The sequence below is a fragment of the Ambystoma mexicanum genome, assembly GCF_040938575.1.
Source record: "Ambystoma mexicanum isolate Mex_15411 chromosome 12 unlocalized genomic scaffold, UKY_AmexF1_1 Mex_chr12_unloc.1, whole genome shotgun sequence".
Taxonomy (NCBI): domain Eukaryota; kingdom Metazoa; phylum Chordata; class Amphibia; order Caudata; family Ambystomatidae; genus Ambystoma; species Ambystoma mexicanum.
The window spans coordinates 12,591,422-12,610,108 of record NW_027182322.1 but is presented as its reverse complement, the minus strand read 5'-3'; the positions used below and the strand labels follow the sequence as shown (position 1 = coordinate 12,610,108).

General features: G+C 35.9%; 5 non-coding genes across 5 annotated transcripts; all 5 read right to left on the bottom strand.

Moving 5' to 3' along the window:
* Window positions 1–7,657: 7,657 nt before the first annotated feature.
* Window positions 7,658–7,747, bottom strand: TRNAR-UCU (transfer RNA arginine (anticodon UCU)). The gene is given in 2 exon segments: window positions 7,658–7,693; window positions 7,711–7,747. It is a non-coding gene; the product is annotated as a tRNA-Arg (tRNA).
* A 673-nt stretch (window positions 7,748–8,420) lies between these two features.
* On the bottom strand, window positions 8,421–8,510 carry TRNAR-UCU (transfer RNA arginine (anticodon UCU)). Its single transcript is given in 2 exon segments — window positions 8,421–8,456; window positions 8,474–8,510. It is a non-coding gene; the product is annotated as a tRNA-Arg (tRNA).
* A 7,570-nt stretch (window positions 8,511–16,080) lies between these two features.
* On the bottom strand, window positions 16,081–16,170 carry TRNAR-UCU (transfer RNA arginine (anticodon UCU)). The gene is given in 2 exon segments: window positions 16,081–16,116; window positions 16,134–16,170. It is a non-coding gene; the product is annotated as a tRNA-Arg (tRNA).
* Window positions 16,171–16,847: 677 nt separating this feature from the next.
* On the bottom strand, window positions 16,848–16,937 carry TRNAR-UCU (transfer RNA arginine (anticodon UCU)). Its single transcript is given in 2 exon segments — window positions 16,848–16,883; window positions 16,901–16,937. It is a non-coding gene; the product is annotated as a tRNA-Arg (tRNA).
* A 676-nt stretch (window positions 16,938–17,613) lies between these two features.
* On the bottom strand, window positions 17,614–17,703 carry TRNAR-UCU (transfer RNA arginine (anticodon UCU)). The gene is given in 2 exon segments: window positions 17,614–17,649; window positions 17,667–17,703. It is a non-coding gene; the product is annotated as a tRNA-Arg (tRNA).
* Window positions 17,704–18,687: the final 984 nt, after the last annotated feature.

The following is an 18,687-nucleotide window of genomic DNA, read 5'->3' as shown; positions in this document are numbered from 1 at the left end:
AGAAATTCAGAGAATAGGGTATTACAGTATTTTCTTGCCAAGTGAATAGGTTTGGACAACAATTCCATACCTTAATAAAAAAGAACTGGATAAAAAGTGCAGACATACAATTGGTTAACAATACAAAAACACAAATCCAGTCAATCCAGTGTTTACTTCACATCATATTATCAAGCCTTCTGGGATACAAGAAAGAATAATTGTTTTCTGAAACATAAAATGTCTGTAGAAGAATCACACTTCTGGGTGAAACCTTGAACTACACCTTTGTTCCTTTAGGGATAAATTCGGAGAATAGGGTATTACTGTATTTTCTTGCAAACTGAATACGTTTGGACAACAATTCCATACCTTAATAAAAAAGAACTGGATAAAAAGTGCAGCCATACAATTGGTTAACAATACAAAAACACAAAGAGAATATACCATAAATAGCTTTGAAAGAAGATTTTACTTTATATGTCGCTAGAAACAAATGTCTGAGTGTAGGGTGTCGTGTTTTTGGTCTATCTCATTTACAGCTATTATAAAGACAATGTTTCTGAAGGAAGGATACATTAGGAAAGTGCAAAGTTTCTGGCAGTGATGTTGTATTGCTTATGAGCAATATGTTCCTGTTGCAATGGAAGGCAGACTGCTTTTGATTCAGTTGCATGCTGTATTAGATACATAGGTTCAACTTGGGTCAAATACTAAGATTAAAGCATCGGCCAAAAATAAACATTCCTCACATGCATAATGTTCCTTGTTTGAATAAGAAAGTAAAAAATGCAACTCTGGTGGGATTCGAACCCACAACCTTTGAATGACTTTGCAAATTCACTTAGAAGTCCAACGCACTATCCATTGCGCCACAGAGCCAGATAAATATCAACTTGCGTACTAATGATCAAAGTTTTGTCAATCCAGTGTTTACTTCACATCATATTATCAAGCCTTCTGTGATACAAGAAAGAATTATTGTTTTCTGAAACATAAAATGTCTGCAGAAGAATCACACTTCTGGGTGAAACCTTGAACTACACCTTTGTTCCTTTAGGGATAGATTCGGAGAATAGGGTATTACTGTATTTTCTTGCAAACTGAATACGTTTGGACAACAATTTCATACCTTAATAGAAAAGAACTGGATAAAAAGTGCAGCCATAGAATTGGTTAACAATACAAAAACACAAAGAGAATATACCATAAATAGCTTTGAAAGAAGATTTTACTTTATATGTCGCTAGAAACAAATGTCTGAGTGTAGGGTGTCGTGTTTTTGGTCTATCTCATTTACAGCTATTATAAAGACAATGTTTCTGAAGGAAGGATACATTAGGAAAGTGCAAAGTTTCTGGCAGTGATGTTGTATTGCTTATGAGCAATATGTTCCTGTTGCCATGGAAGGCAGACTGCTTTTGATTCAGTTGCATGCTGTATTAGATACATAGGTTCAACTTGGGTGAAATACTAAGATTAAAGCATCGGCCAAAAATAAACATTCCTCACATGCATAATGTTCCTTATTTGAATAAGAAAGTAAAAAATGTGACTCTGGTTGGATTCTAACCCACAACCTTTGAATGACTTTGCCAATTCACTTAGAAGTCCAACGCGCTATCCATTGCGCCACAGAGCCAGATGAAAATCCACTTGCATACAGTAAGGGATGATCGAAGTTTTGTCAATCCAGTGTTTACTTCACATCACATTATCAAGCCTTCTGGGATACATGAAAGAATGATTGTTTTCTGAAACATTAAATGTCTGTAGCAAGAATCACAGTTTGGGGTGAAACCTTGAACTGCACCTTTGTTCGCTTGGGGAGAAATTCAGAGAATAGGGTATTACAGTATTTTCTTGCCAAGTGAATTGGTTTGGACAACAATTTCATACCTTAATAAAAAAGAACTGGATAAAAAGTGCAGACATACAATTGGTTAACAATACAAAAACACAAAGAGAATATACCATAAATAGCTTTGAAAGAAGATTTTACTTTATATGTCGCTAGAAACAAATGTCTGAGTGTAGGGTGTCGTGTTTTTGGTCTATCTCATTTACAGCTATTATAAAGACAATGTTTCTGAAGGAAGGATACATTAGGAAAGTGCAAAGTTTCTGGCAGTGATGTTGTATTGCTTATGAGCAATATGTTCCTGTTGCAATGGAAGGCAGACTGCTTTTGATTCAGTTGCATGCTGTATTAGATACATAGGTTCAACTTGGGTCAAATACTAAGATTAAAGCATCGGCCAAAAATAAACATCCCTCACATGCATAATGTTCCTTGTTTGAATTAGAAAGTAAAAAATGCGATTCTGGTGGGATTCGAACCCACAACCTTTGAATGACTTTGCCAATTCACTTAGAAGTCCAACGCGCTATCCATTGCGCCACAGAGCCAGACAAAAATCAACTTGCGTAAATTAAGGGATGATCGAAGTTTTGTCAATCCAGTGTTTACTTCACATCATATTATCAAGCCTTCTGGGATACAAGAAAGAATAATTGTTTTCTCAAACATAAAATGTCTGTAGAAGAATCACACTTCTGGGTGAAACCTTGAACTACACCTTTGTTCCTTTAGGGATAAATTCAGAGAATAGGGTATTACTGTATTTTCTTGCAAACTGAATACGTTTGGACAACAATTTCATACCTTAATAGAAAAGAACTGGATAAAAAGTGCAGCCATAGAATTGGTTAACAATACAAAAACACAAAGAGAATATACCATAAATAGCTTTGAAAGAAGATTTTACTTTATATGTCGCTAGAAACAAATGTCTGAGTGTAGGGTGTCGTGTTTTTGGTCTATCTCATTTACAGCTATTATAAAGACAATGTTTCTGAAGGAAGGATACATTAGGAAAGTGCAAAGTTTCTGGCAGTGATGTTGTATTGCTTATGAGCAATATGTTCCTGTTGCCATGGAAGGCAGACTGCTTTTGATTCAGTTGCATGCTGTATTAGATACATAGGTTCAACTTGGGTGAAATACTAAGATTAAAGCATCGGCCAAAAATAAACATTCCTCACATGCATAATGTTCCTTATTTGAATAAGAAAGTAAAAAATGTGACTCTGGTTGGATTCTAACCCACAACCTTTGAATGACTTTGCCAATTCACTTAGAAGTCCAACGCGCTATCCATTGCGCCACAGAGCCAGATGAAAATCCACTTGCATACAGTAAGGGATGATCGAAGTTTTGTCAATCCAGTGTTTACTTCACATCACATTATCAAGCCTTCTGGGATACATGAAAGAATGATTGTTTTCTGAAACATTAAATGTCTGTAGCAAGAATCACAGTTCGGGGTGAAACCTTGAACTGCACCTTTGTTCGCTTGGGGAGAAATTCAGAGAATAGGGTATTACAGTATTTTCTTGCCAAGTGAATTGGTTTGGACAACAATTTCATACCTTAATAAAAAAGAACTGGATAAAAAGTGCAGACATACAATTGGTTAACAATACAAAAACACAAAGAGAATATACCATAAATAGCTTTGAAAGAAGATTTTACTTTATATGTCGCTAGAAACAAATGTCTGAGTGTAGGGTGTCGTGTTTTTGGTCTATCTCATTTACAGCTATTATAAAGACAATGTTTCTGAAGGAAGGATACATTAGGAAAGTGCAAAGTTTCTGGCAGTGATGTTGTATTGCTTATGAGCAATATGTTCCTGTTGCAATGGAAGGCAGACTGCTTTTGATTCAGTTGCATGCTGTATTAGATACATAGGTTCAACTTGGGTCAAATACTAAGATTAAAGCATCGGCCAAAAATAAACATTCCTCACATGCATAATGTTCCTTGTTTGAATTAGAAAGTAAAAAATGCGATTCTGGTGGGATTCGAACCCACAACCTTTGAATGACTTTGCCAATTCACTTAGAAGTCCAACGCGCTATCCATTGCGCCACAGAGCCAGACAAAAATCAACTTGCGTAAATTAAGCGATGATCGAAGTTTTGTCAATCCAGTGTTTACTTCACATCATATTATCAAGCCTTCTGGGATACAAGAAAGAATAATTGTTTTCTCAAACATAAAATGTCTGTAGAAGAATCACACTTCTGGGTGAAACCTTGAACTACACCTTTGTTCCTTTAGGGATAAATTCAGAGAATAGGGTATTACTGTATTTTCTTGCAAACTGAATACGTTTGGACAACAATTTCATACCTTAATAGAAAAGAACTGGATAAAAAGTGCAGCCATAGAATTGGTTAACAATACAAAAACACAAAGAGAATATACCATAAATAGCTTTGAAAGAAGATTTTACTTTATATGTCGCTAGAAACAAATGTCTGAGTGTAGGGTGTCGTGTTTTTGGTCTATCTCATTTACAGCTATTATAAAGACAATGTTTCTGAAGGAAGGATACATTAGGAAAGTGCAAAGTTTCTGGCAGTGATGTTGTATTGCTTATGAGCAATATGTTCCTGTTGCAATGGAAGGCAGACTGCTTTTGATTCAGTTGCATGCTGTATTAGATACATAGGTTCAACTTGGGTCAAATACTAAGATTAAAGCATCGGCCAAAAATAAACATTCCTCACATGCATAATGTTCCTTGTTTGAATAAGAAAGTAAAAAATGCAACTCTGGTGGGATTCGAACCCACAACCTTTGAATGACTTTGCAAATTCACTTAGAAGTCCAACGCACTATCCATTGCGCCACAGAGCCAGATAAATATCAACTTGCGTACTAATGATCAAAGTTTTGTCAATCCAGTGTTTACTTCACATCATATTATCAAGCCTTCTGTGATACAAGAAAGAATTATTGTTTTCTGAAACATAAAATGTCTGCAGAAGAATCACACTTCTGGGTGAAACCTTGAACTACACCTTTGTTCCTTTAGGGATAGATTCGGAGAATAGGGTATTACTGTATTTTCTTGCAAACTGAATACGTTTGGACAACAATTTCATACCTTAATAGAAAAGAACTGGATAAAAAGTGCAGCCATAGAATTGGTTAACAATACAAAAACACAAAGAGAATATACCATAAATAGCTTTGAAAGAAGATTTTACTTTATATGTCGCTAGAAACAAATGTCTGAGTGTAGGGTGTCGTGTTTTTGGTCTATCTCATTTACAGCTATTATAAAGACAATGTTTCTGAAGGAAGGATACATTAGGAAAGTGCAAAGTTTCTGGCAGTGATGTTGTATTGCTTATGAGCAATATGTTCCTGTTGCCATGGAAGGCAGACTGCTTTTGATTCAGTTGCATGCTGTATTAGATACATAGGTTCAACTTGGGTGAAATACTAAGATTAAAGCATCGGCCAAAAATAAACATTCCTCACATGCATAATGTTCCTTATTTGAATAAGAAAGTAAAAAATGTGACTCTGGTTGGATTCTAACCCACAACCTTTGAATGACTTTGCCAATTCACTTAGAAGTCCAACGCGCTATCCATTGCGCCACAGAGCCAGATGAAAATCCCCTTGCATACAGTAAGGGATGATCGAAGTTTTGTCAATCCAGTGTTTACTTCACATCACATTATCAAGCCTTCTGGGATACATGAAAGAATGATTGTTTTCTGAAACATTAAATGTCTGTAGCAAGAATCACAGTTTGGGGTGAAACCTTGAACTGCACCTTTGTTCGCTTGGGGAGAAATTCAGAGAATAGGGTATTACAGTATTTTCTTGCCAAGTGAATTGGTTTGGACAACAATTTCATACCTTAATAAAAAAGAACTGGATAAAAAGTGCAGACATACAATTGGTTAACAATACAAAAACACAAAGAGAATATACCATAAATAGCTTTGAAAGAAGATTTTACTTTATATGTCGCTAGAAACAAATGTCTGAGTGTAGGGTGTCGTGTTTTTGGTCTATCTCATTTACAGCTATTATAAAGACAATGTTTCTGAAGGAAGGATACATTAGGAAAGTGCAAAGTTTCTGGCAGTGATGTTGTATTGCTTATGAGCAATATGTTCCTGTTGCAATGGAAGGCAGACTGCTTTTGATTCAGTTGCATGCTGTATTAGATACATAGGTTCAACTTGGGTCAAATACTAAGATTAAAGCATCGGCCAAAAATAAACATTCCTCACATGCATAATGTTCCTTGTTTGAATTAGAAAGTAAAAAATGCGATTCTGGTGGGATTCGAACCCACAACCTTTGAATGACTTTGCCAATTCACTTAGAAGTCCAACGCGCTATCCATTGCGCCACAGAGCCAGACAAAAATCAACTTGCGTAAATTAAGGGATGATCGAAGTTTTGTCAATCCAGTGTTTACTTCACATCATATTATCAAGCCTTCTGGGATACAAGAAAGAATAATTGTTTTCTCAAACATAAAATGTCTGTAGAAGAATCACACTTCTGGGTGAAACCTTGAACTACACCTTTGTTCCTTTAGGGATAAATTCAGAGAATAGGGTATTACTGTATTTTCTTGCAAACTGAATACGTTTGGACAACAATTTCATACCTTAATAGAAAAGAACTGGATAAAAAGTGCAGCCATAGAATTGGTTAACAATACAAAAACACAAAGAGAATATACCATAAATAGCTTTGAAAGAAGATTTTACTTTATATGTCGCTAGAAACAAATGTCTGAGTGTAGGGTGTCGTGTTTTTGGTCTATCTCATTTACAGCTATTATAAAGACAATGTTTCTGAAGGAAGGATACATTAGGAAAGTGCAAAGTTTCTGGCAGTGATGTTGTATTGCTTATGAGCAATATGTTCCTGTTGCCATGGAAGGCAGACTGCTTTTGATTCAGTTGCATGCTGTATTAGATACATAGGTTCAACTTGGGTGAAATACTAAGATTAAAGCATCGGCCAAAAATAAACATTCCTCACATGCATAATGTTCCTTATTTGAATAAGAAAGTAAAAAATGTGACTCTGGTTGGATTCTAACCCACAACCTTTGAATGACTTTGCCAATTCACTTAGAAGTCCAACGCGCTATCCATTGCGCCACAGAGCCAGATGAAAATCCACTTGCATACAGTAAGGGATGATCGAAGTTTTGTCAATCCAGTGTTTACTTCACATCACATTATCAAGCCTTCTGGGATACATGAAAGAATGATTGTTTTCTGAAACATTAAATGTCTGTAGCAAGAATCACAGTTCGGGGTGAAACCTTGAACTGCACCTTTGTTCGCTTGGGGAGAAATTCAGAGAATAGGGTATTACAGTATTTTCTTGCCAAGTGAATTGGTTTGGACAACAATTTCATACCTTAATAAAAAAGAACTGGATAAAAAGTGCAGACATACAATTGGTTAACAATACAAAAACACAAAGAGAATATACCATAAATAGCTTTGAAAGAAGATTTTACTTTATATGTCGCTAGAAACAAATGTCTGAGTGTAGGGTGTCGTGTTTTTGGTCTATCTCATTTACAGCTATTATAAAGACAATGTTTCTGAAGGAAGGATACATTAGGAAAGTGCAAAGTTTCTGGCAGTGATGTTGTATTGCTTATGAGCAATATGTTCCTGTTGCAATGGAAGGCAGACTGCTTTTGATTCAGTTGCATGCTGTATTAGATACATTGGTTCAACTTGGGTCAAATACTAAGATTAAAGCATCGGCCAAAAATAAACATTCCTCACATGCATAATGTTCCTTGTTTGAATAAGAAAGTAAAAAATACGACTCTGGTGGGATTCGAACCCACAACCTTTGAATGACTTTGCCAATTCACTTAGAAGTCCAACGCGCTATCCATTGCGCCACAGAGCCAGATGAAAATCAACTTGCGTACATTAAGGGATGATCGAAGTTTTGTCAATCCAGTGTTTACTTCACATCATATTATCAAGCCTTCTGGGATACAAGAAAGAATTGTTTTCTGAAACATAAAATGTCTGTAGAAGAATCACACTTCTGGGTGAAACCTTGAACTACACCTTTGTTCCTTTAGGGATAAATTCGGAGAATAGGGTATTACTGTATTTTCTTGCAAACTGAATACGTTTGGACAACAATTCCATACCTTAATAAAAAAGAACTGGATAAAAAGTGCAGCCATACAATTGGTTAACAATACAAAAACACAAAGAGAATATACCATAAATAGCTTTGAAAGAAGATTTTACTTTATATGTCGCTAGAAACAAATGTCTGAGTGTAGGGTGTCGTGTTTTTGGTCTATCTCATTTACAGCTATTATAAAGACAATGTTTCTGAAGGAAGGATACATTAGGAAAGTGCAAAGTTTCTGGCAGTGATGTTGTATTGCTTATGAGCAATATGTTCCTGTTGCAATGGAAGGCAGACTGCTTTTGATTCAGTTGCATGCTGTATTAGATACATAGGTTCAACTTGGGTCAAATACTAAGATTAAAGCATCGGCCAAAAATAAACATTCCTCACATGCATAATGTTCCTTGTTTGAATAAGAAAGTAAAAAATGCGACTCTGGTGGGATTCGAACCCACAACCTTTGAATGACTTTGCCAATTCACTTAGAAGTCCAAAGCGCTATCCATTGCGCCACAGAGCCAGATGCACATCAACTTGAGTACATTAAGGGATGATCGAAGTTTTGTCAATCCGGTGTTTACTTCACATCATATTATCAAGCCTTCTGGGATACAAGAAAGAATAATTGTTTTCGGAAACATAAAATGTCTGTAGAAGAATCACACTTCTGGGTGAAACCTTGAACTACACCTTTGTTCCTTTAGGGATAAATTCGGAGAATAGGGTATTACAGTATTTTCTTGCCAAGTGAATTGGTTTGGACAACATTTCCATACCTTAATAAAAAAGAACTGGATAAAAAGTGCAGACATACAATTGGTTAACAATACAAAAACACAAAGAGAATATACCATAAATAGCTTTGAAAGAAGATTTTACTTTATATGTCGCTAGAAACAAATGTCTGAGCGTAGGGTGTCGTGTTTTGGTCTATCTCATTTACAGCTATTATAAAGACAATGTTTCTGAAGGAAGGATACATTAGAAAAGTGCCAAGTTTCTGGTAGTGATGTTGTATTGCTTATGAGCAATATGTTCCTGTTGCAATGGAAGGCAGACTGCTTTTGATTCAGTTGCATGCTGTATTAGATACATAGGTTCAACTTGGGTCAAATACTAAGATTAAAGCATCGGCCAAAAATAAACATTCCTCACATGCATAATGTTCCTTGTTTGAATAAGAAAGTAAAAAATGCGACTCTGGTGGGATTCGAACCCACAAACTTTGAATGACTTTGCCAATTCACTTAGAAGTCCAACGCGCTATCCATTGCACCACAGAGCCAGATGAAAATCAAGTTGCGTACATTAAGGGATGATCGAAGTTTTGTCAATCCAGTGTTTACTTCACATCATATTATCAAGCCTTCTGGGATACAAGAAAGAATAATTGTTTTCTGAAACATAAAATGTCTGTAGAAGAATCACACTTCTGGGTGAAACATTGAACTACACCTTTGTTCCTTTAGGGATAAATTCGGAGAATAGGGTATTACAGTATTTTCTTGCAAACTGAATACGTTTGGACAACAATTCCATACCTTAATAAAAAAGAACTGGATAAAAAGTGCAGACATACAATTGGTTAACAATACAAAAACACAAAGAGAATATACCATAAATAGCTTTGAAAGAAGATTTTACTTTATATGTCGCTAGAAACAAATGTCTGAGCGTAGGGTGTCGTGTTTTGGTCTATCTCATTTACAGCTATTATAAAGACAATGTTTCTGAAGGAAGGATACATTAGAAAAGTGCCAAGTTTCTGGTAGTGATGTTGTATTGCTTATGAGCAATATGTTCCTGTTGCAATGGAAGGCAGACTGCTTTTGATTCAGTTGCATGCTGTATTAGATACATAGGTTCAACTTGGGTCAAATACTAAGATTAAAGCATCGGCCAAAAATAAACATTCCTCACATGCACAATGTTCCTTGTTTGAATAAGAAAGTAAAAAATGCAACTCTGGTGGTATTCAAACCCACAACCTTTGAATGACTTTGCCAATTCACTTAGAAGTCCAACGCGCTATCCATTCCGCCACAGATCCAGATGAAAATTAACTTGCGTACATTAAGGGATGATCGAAGTTTTGTCAATCCAGTGTTTACTTCACATCACATTATCAAGCCTTCTGGGATACATGAAAGAATGATTGTTTTCTGAAACATTAAATGTCTGTAGCAAGAATCACAGTTCGGGGTGAAACCTTGAACTGCACCTTTGTTCGCTTGGGGAGAAATTCAGAGAATAGGGTATTACAGTATTTTCTTGCCAAGTGAATTGGTTTGGACAACAATTTCATACCTTAATAAAAAAGAACTGGATAAAAAGTGCAGACATACAATTGGTTAACAATACAAAAACACAAAGAGAATATACCATAAATAGCTTTGAAAGAAGATTTTACTTTATATGTCGCTAGAAACAAATGTCTGAGTGTAGGGTGTCGTGTTTTTGGTCTATCTCATTTACAGCTATTATAAAGACAATGTTTCTGAAGGAAGGATACATTAGGAAAGTGCAAAGTTTCTGGCAGTGATGTTGTATTGCTTATGAGCAATATGTTCCTGTTGCAATGGAAGGCAGACTGCTTTTGATTCAGTTGCATGCTGTATTAGATACATAGGTTCAACTTGGGTCAAATACTAAGATTAAAGCATCGGCCAAAAATAAACATTCCTCACATGCATAATGTTCCTTGTTTGAATTAGAAAGTAAAAAATGCGATTCTGGTGGGATTCGAACCCACAACCTTTGAATGACTTTGCCAATTCACTTAGAAGTCCAACGCGCTATCCATTGCGCCACAGAGCCAGACAAAAATCAACTTGCGTAAATTAAGGGATGATCGAAGTTTTGTCAATCCAGTGTTTACTTCACATCATATTATCAAGCCTTCTGGGATACAAGAAAGAATAATTGTTTTCTCAAACATAAAATGTCTGTAGAAGAATCACACTTCTGGGTGAAACCTTGAACTACACCTTTGTTCCTTTAGGGATAAATTCAGAGAATAGGGTATTACTGTATTTTCTTGCAAACTGAATACGTTTGGACAACAATTTCATACCTTAATAGAAAAGAACTGGATAAAAAGTGCAGCCATAGAATTGGTTAACAATACAAAAACACAAAGAGAATATACCATAAATAGCTTTGAAAGAAGATTTTACTTTATATGTCGCTAGAAACAAATGTCTGAGTGTAGGGTGTCGTGTTTTTGGTCTATCTCATTTACAGCTATTATAAAGACAATGTTTCTGAAGGAAGGATACATTAGGAAAGTGCAAAGTTTCTGGCAGTGATGTTGTATTGCTTATGAGCAATATGTTCCTGTTGCCATGGAAGGCAGACTGCTTTTGATTCAGTTGCATGCTGTATTAGATACATAGGTTCAACTTGGGTGAAATACTAAGATTAAAGCATCGGCCAAAAATAAACATTCCTCACATGCATAATGTTCCTTATTTGAATAAGAAAGTAAAAAATGTGACTCTGGTTGGATTCTAACCCACAACCTTTGAATGACTTTGCCAATTCACTTAGAAGTCCAACGCGCTATCCATTGCGCCACAGAGCCAGATGAAAATCCACTTGCATACAGTAAGGGATGATCGAAGTTTTGTCAATCCAGTGTTTACTTCACATCACATTATCAAGCCTTCTGGGATACATGAAAGAATGATTGTTTTCTGAAACATTAAATGTCTGTAGCAAGAATCACAGTTTGGGGTGAAACCTTGAACTGCACCTTTGTTCGCTTGGGGAGAAATTCAGAGAATAGGGTATTACAGTATTTTCTTGCCAAGTGAATTGGTTTGGACAACAATTTCATACCTTAATAAAAAAGAACTGGATAAAAAGTGCAGACATACAATTGGTTAACAATACAAAAACACAAAGAGAATATACCATAAATAGCTTTGAAAGAAGATTTTACTTTATATGTCGCTAGAAACAAATGTCTGAGTGTAGGGTGTCGTGTTTTTGGTCTATCTCATTTACAGCTATTATAAAGACAATGTTTCTGAAGGAAGGATACATTAGGAAAGTGCAAAGTTTCTGGCAGTGATGTTGTATTGCTTATGAGCAATATGTTCCTGTTGCAATGGAAGGCAGACTGCTTTTGATTCAGTTGCATGCTGTATTAGATACATAGGTTCAACTTGGGTCAAATACTAAGATTAAAGCATCGGCCAAAAATAAACATTCCTCACATGCATAATGTTCCTTGTTTGAATTAGAAAGTAAAAAATGCGATTCTGGTGGGATTCGAACCCACAACCTTTGAATGACTTTGCCAATTCACTTAGAAGTCCAACGCGCTATCCATTGCGCCACAGAGCCAGACAAAAATCAACTTGCGTAAATTAAGGGATGATCGAAGTTTTGTCAATCCAGTGTTTACTTCACATCATATTATCAAGCCTTCTGGGATACAAGAAAGAATAATTGTTTTCTGAAACATAAAATGTCTGTAGAAGAATCACACTTCTGGGTGAAACCTTGAACTACACCTTTGTTCCTTTAGGGATAAATTCGGAGAATAGGGTATTACTGTATTTTCTTGCAAACTGAATACGTTTGGACAACAATTTCATACCTTAATAGAAAAGAACTGGATAAAAAGTGCAGCCATACAATTGGTTAACAATACAAAAACACAAAGAGAATATACCATAAATAGCTTTGAAAGAAGATTTTACTTTATATGTCGCTAGAAACAAATGTCTGAGTGTAGGGTGTCGTGTTTTTGGTCTATCTCATTTACAGCTATTATAAAGACAATGTTTCTGAAGGAAGGATACATTAGGAAAGTGCAAAGTTTCTGGCAGTGATGTTGTATTGCTTATGAGCAATATGTTCCTGTTGCAATGGAAGGCAGACTGCTTTTGATTCAGTTGCATGCTGTATTAGATACATAGGTTCAACTTGGGTCAAATACTAAGATTAAAGCATCGGCCAAAAATAGACATTCCTCACATGCATAATGTTCCTTGTTTGAATAAGAAAGTAAAAAATGCGACTCTGGTGGGATTCAAACCCACAACCTTTGAATGACTTTGCAAATTCACTTAGAAGTCCAACGCGCTATGCATTGCTCCACAGAGCCAGATAAAAATCCACTTGCGTACAGTAAGGGATGATCGAAGTTTTGTCAATCCAATGTTTACTTCACATCATATTATCAAGCCTTCTGGGATACATGAAAGAATGATTGTTTTCTGAAACATGAAATGTCTGTAGCAAGAATCACACTTCTGTGTGAAACCTTGAACTGCACCTTTGTTCGCTTGGGGAGAAATTCAGAGAATAGGGTATAACAGTATTTTCTTGCCAACTGAATACGTTTGGACAACAATTCCATACCTTAATAAAAAAGAACTGGATAAAAAGTGCAGCCATACAATTGGTTAACAATACAAAAACACAAAGAGAATATACCATAAATAGCTTTGAAAGAAGATTTTACTTTATATGTCGCTAGAAACAAATGTCTGAGTGTAGGGTGTCGTGTTTTTGGTCTATCTCATTTACAGCTATTATAAAGACAATGTTTCTGAAGGAAGGATACATTAGGAAAGTGCAAAGTTTTTGGCAGTGATGTTGTATTCCTTATGAGCAATATGTTCCTGTTGCAATGGAAGGCAGACTGCTTTTGATTCAGTTGCATGCTGTATTAGATACATAGGTTCAACTTGGGTCAAATACTAAGATTAAAGCATCGGCCAAAAATAAACATTCCTCACATGCATAATGTTCCTTGTTTGAATAAGAAAGTAAAAAATGCGACTCTGGTGGGATTCGAACCCGCAACCTTTGAATGACTTTGCCAATTCACTTAGAAGTCCAACGCGCTATCCATTGCGCCACAGAGCCAGATGCACATCAACTTGAGTACATTAAGGGATGATCGAAGTTTTGTCAATCCGGTGTTTACTTCACATCATATTATCAAGCCTTCTGGGATACAAGAAAGAATAATTGTTTTCGGAAACATAAAATGTCTGTAGAAGAATCACACTTCTGGGTGAAACCTTGAACTACACCTTTGTTCCTTTAGGGATAAATTCGGAGAATAGGGTATTACAGTATTTTCTTGCCAAGTGAATTGGTTTGGACAACAATTCCATACCTTAATAAAAAAGAACTGGATAAAAAGTGCAGACATACAATTGGTTAACAATACAAAAACACAAAGAGAATATACCATAAATAGCTTTGAAAGAAGATTTTACTTTATATGTCGCTAGAAACAAATGTCTGAGCGTAGGGTGTCGTGTTTTGGTCTATCTCATTTACAGCTATTATAAAGACAATGTTTCTGAAGGAAGGATACATTAGAAAAGTGCCAAGTTTCTGGTAGTGATGTTGTATTGCTTATGAGCAATATGTTCCTGTTGCAATGGAAGGCAGACTGCTTTTGATTCAGTTGCATGCTGTATTAGATACATAGGTTCAACTTGGGTCAAATACTAAGATTAAAGCATCGGCCAAAAATAAACATTCCTCACATGCATAATGTTCCTTGTTTGAATAAGAAAGTAAAAAATGCGACTCTGGTGGGATTCGAACACACAAACTTTGAATGACTTTGCCAATTCACTTAGAAGTCCAACGCGCTATCCATTGCACCACAGAGGCAGATGAAAATCAAGTTGCGTACATTAGGGGATGATCGAAGTTTTGTCAATCCAGTGTTTACTTCACATCATATTATCAAGCCTTCTGGGATACAAGAAAGAATAATTGTTTTCTGAAACATAAAATGTCTGTAGAAGAATCACACTTCTGGGTGAAACATTGAACTACACCTTTGTTCCTTTAGGGATAAATTCGGAGAATAGGGTATTACTGTATTTTCTTGCAAACTGAATACGTTTGGACAACAATTCCATACCTTAATAAAAAAGAACTGGATAAAAAGTGCAGCCATACAATTGGTTAACAATACAAAAACACAAAGAGAATATACCATAAATAGCTTTGAAAGAAGATTTTACTTTATATGTCGCTAGAAACAAATGTCTGAGTGTAGGGTGTCGTGTTTTTGGTCTATCTCATTTACAGCTATTATAAAGACAATGTTTCTGAAGGAAGGATACATTAGGAAAGTGCAAAGTTTCTGGCAGTGATGTTGTATTGCTTATGAGCAATATGTTCCTGTTGCAATGGAAGGCAGACTGCTTTTGATTCAGTTGCATGCTGTATTAGATACATAGGTTCAACTTGGGTCACATACTAAGATTAAAGCATCGGCCAAAAATAAACATTCCTCACATGCATAATGTTCCTTGTTTGAATAAGAAAGTAAAAAATGCGACTCTGGTGGGATCCGAACCCACAACCTTTGAATGACTTTGCCAATTCACTTAGAAGTCCAACGCACTATCCATTGCGCCACAGAGCCAGATGACAATCAACTTGCGTACATCAGGGGATGATCGAGGTTTTGTCAATCCAGTGTTTACTTCACATCATATTATCAAGCCTTCTGGGATACAAGAAAGAATAATTGTTTTCTGAAACATAAAATGTCTGTAGAAGAATCACACTTCTGGGTGAAACCTTGAACTACACCTTTGTTCCTTTAGGGATAAATTCGGAGAATAGGGTATTACTGTATTTTCTTGCAAACTGAATACGTTTGGACAACAATTCCATACCTTAATAAAAAAGAACTGTATAAAAAGTGCAGCCATACAATTGGTTAACAATACAAAAACACAAAGAGAATATACCATAAATAGTTTTGAAAGAATATTTTACTTTATATGTCGCTAGAAACAAATGTCTGAGTGTAGGGTGTCGTGTTTTTGGTCTATCTCATTTACAGCTATTATAAAGACAATGTTTCTGAAGGAAGGATACATTAGGAAAGTGCAAAGTTTCTGGCAGTGATGTTGTATTGCTTATGAGCAATATGTTCCTGTTGCAATGGAAGGCAGACTGCTTTTGATTCAGTTGCATGCTGTATTAGATACATAGGTTCAACTTGGGTCAAATACTAAGATTAAAGCATCGGCCAAAAATAAACATTCCTCACATGCATAATGTTCCTTGTTTGAATAAGAAAGTAAAAAATGCAACTCTGGTGGGATTCGAACCCACAACCTTTGAATGACTTTGCCAATTCACTTAGAAGTCCAACGCGCTATCCATTGCGCCACAGAGCCAGATGACAATCAACTTGCGTACATCAGGGGATGATCGAGGTTTTGTCAATCCAGTGTTTACTTCACATCATATTATCAAGCCTTCTGGGATACATGAAAGAATGATTGTTTTCTGAAACATAAAATGTCTGTAGCAAGAATCACAGTTCAGGGCGAAACCTTGAACTGCACCTTTGTTCGCTTGGGGAGAAATTCAGAGAATAGGGTATTACAGTATTTTCTTGCCAAGTGAATTGGTTTGGACAACAATTCCATACCTTAATAAAAAAGAACTGGATAAAAAGTGCAGACATACAATTGGTTAACAATACAAAAACACAAAAAGAATATACCATAAATAGTTTTGAAAGAATATTTTACTTTATATGTCGCTAGAAACAAATGTCTGAGTGTAGGGTGTCGTGTTTTTGGTCCATCTCATTTACAGCTATTATAAAGACAATGTTTCTGAAGGAAGGATACATTAGGAAAGTGCAAAGTTTTTGGCAGTGATGTTGTATTCCTTATGAGCAATATGTTCCTGTTGCAATGGAAGGCAGACTGCTTTTGATTCAGTTGCATGCTGTATTAGATACATTGGTTCAACTTGGGTCAAATACTAAGATTAAAGCATCGGCCAAAAATAAACATTCCTCACATGCATAATGTTCCTTGTTTGAATAAGAAAGTAAAAAATACGACTCTGGTGGGATTCGAACCCACAACCTTTGAATGACTTTGCCAATTCACTTAGAAGTCCAATGCGCTATCCATTGCGCCACAGAGCCAGGTGAAAATCAACTTGCGTACATTAAGGGATGATCGAAGTTTTGTCAATCCAGTGTTTACTTCACATCATATTATCAAGCCTTCTGGGATACAAGAAAGAATAATTGTTTTCTGAAACATAAAATGTCTGTAGAAGAATCACACTTCTGGGTGAAACCTTGAACTACACCTTTGTTCCTTTAGGGATAAATTCGGAGAATAGGGTATTACTGTACTTTCTTGCAAACTGAATACGTTGGGACAACAATTCCATACCTTAATAAAAAAGAACTGTATAAAAAGTGCAGCCATACAATTGGTTAACAATACAAAAACACAAAGAGAATATACCATAAATAGCTTTGAAAGAAGATTTTACTTTATATGTCGCTAGAAACAAATGTCTGAGTGTAGGGTGTCGTGTTTTTGGTCTATCTCATTTACAGCTATTATAAAGACAATGTTTCTGAAGGAAGGATACATTAGGAAAGTGCAAAGTTTCTGGCAGTGATGTTGTATTGCTTATGAGCAATATGTTCCTGTTGCAATGGAAGGCAGACTGCTTTTGATTCAGTTGCATGCTGTATTAGATACATAGGTTCAACTTGGGTCAAATACTAAGATTAAAGCATCGGCCAAAAATAAACATTCCTCACATGCATAATGTTCCTTGTTTGAAAAAGAAAGTAAAAAATGCGACTCTGGTGGGATTCGAACCCACAACCTTTGAATGACTTTGCCAATTCACTTAGAAGTCCAACGCGCTATCCATTGCGCCACAGAGCCAGATGACAATCAACTTGCGTACATCAGGGGATGATCGAGGTTTTGTCAATCCAGTGTTTACTTCACATCATATTATCAAGCCTTCTGGGATACAAGAAAGAATAATTGTTTTCTGAAACATAAAATGTCTGTAGAAGAATCACACTTCTGGGTGAAACCTTGAACTACACCTTTGTTCCTTTAGGGATAAATTCGGAGAATAGGGTATTACTGTATTTTCTTGCAAACTGAATACGTTTGGACAACAATTCCATACCTTAATAAAAAAGAACTGGATAAAAAGTGCAGCCATACAATTGGTTAACAATACAAAAACACAAAGAGAATATACCATAAATAGCTTTGAAAGAAGATTTTACTTTATATGTCGCTAGAAACAAATGTCTGAGTGTAGGGTGTCGTGTTTTGGTCTATCTCATTTACAGCTATTATAAAGACAATGTTTCTGAAGGAAGGATACATTAGAAAAGTGCCAAGTTTCTGGCAGTGATGTTGTATTGCTTATGAGCAATATGTTCCTGTTGCAATGGAAGGCAGACTGCTTTTGATTCAGTTGCATGCTGTATTAGATACATAGGTTCAACTTGGGTCAAATACTAAGATTAAAGCATCGGCCAAAAATAAACATTCCTCACATGCATAATGTTCCTTGTTTGAATTAGAAAGTAAAAAATGCGACTCTGGTGGGATTCGAGCCCACAACCTTTGAATGACTTTGCCAATTCACTTAGAAGTCCAACGCGCTATCTATTGCGCCACAGAGCCAGATGAAAATCAACTTGCGTACATTAAGGGGTGATCGAAGTTTTGTCAATCCAGTGTTTACTTCACATCATATTATCAAGCCTTCTGGGATACAAGAAAGAATAATTGTTTTCTGAAAAATAAAATGTCTGTAGAAGAATCACACTTCTGGGTGCAACCTTGAACTACACCTTTGTTCCTTTAGGGATAAATTCGGAGAATAGGGTATTACTGTATTTT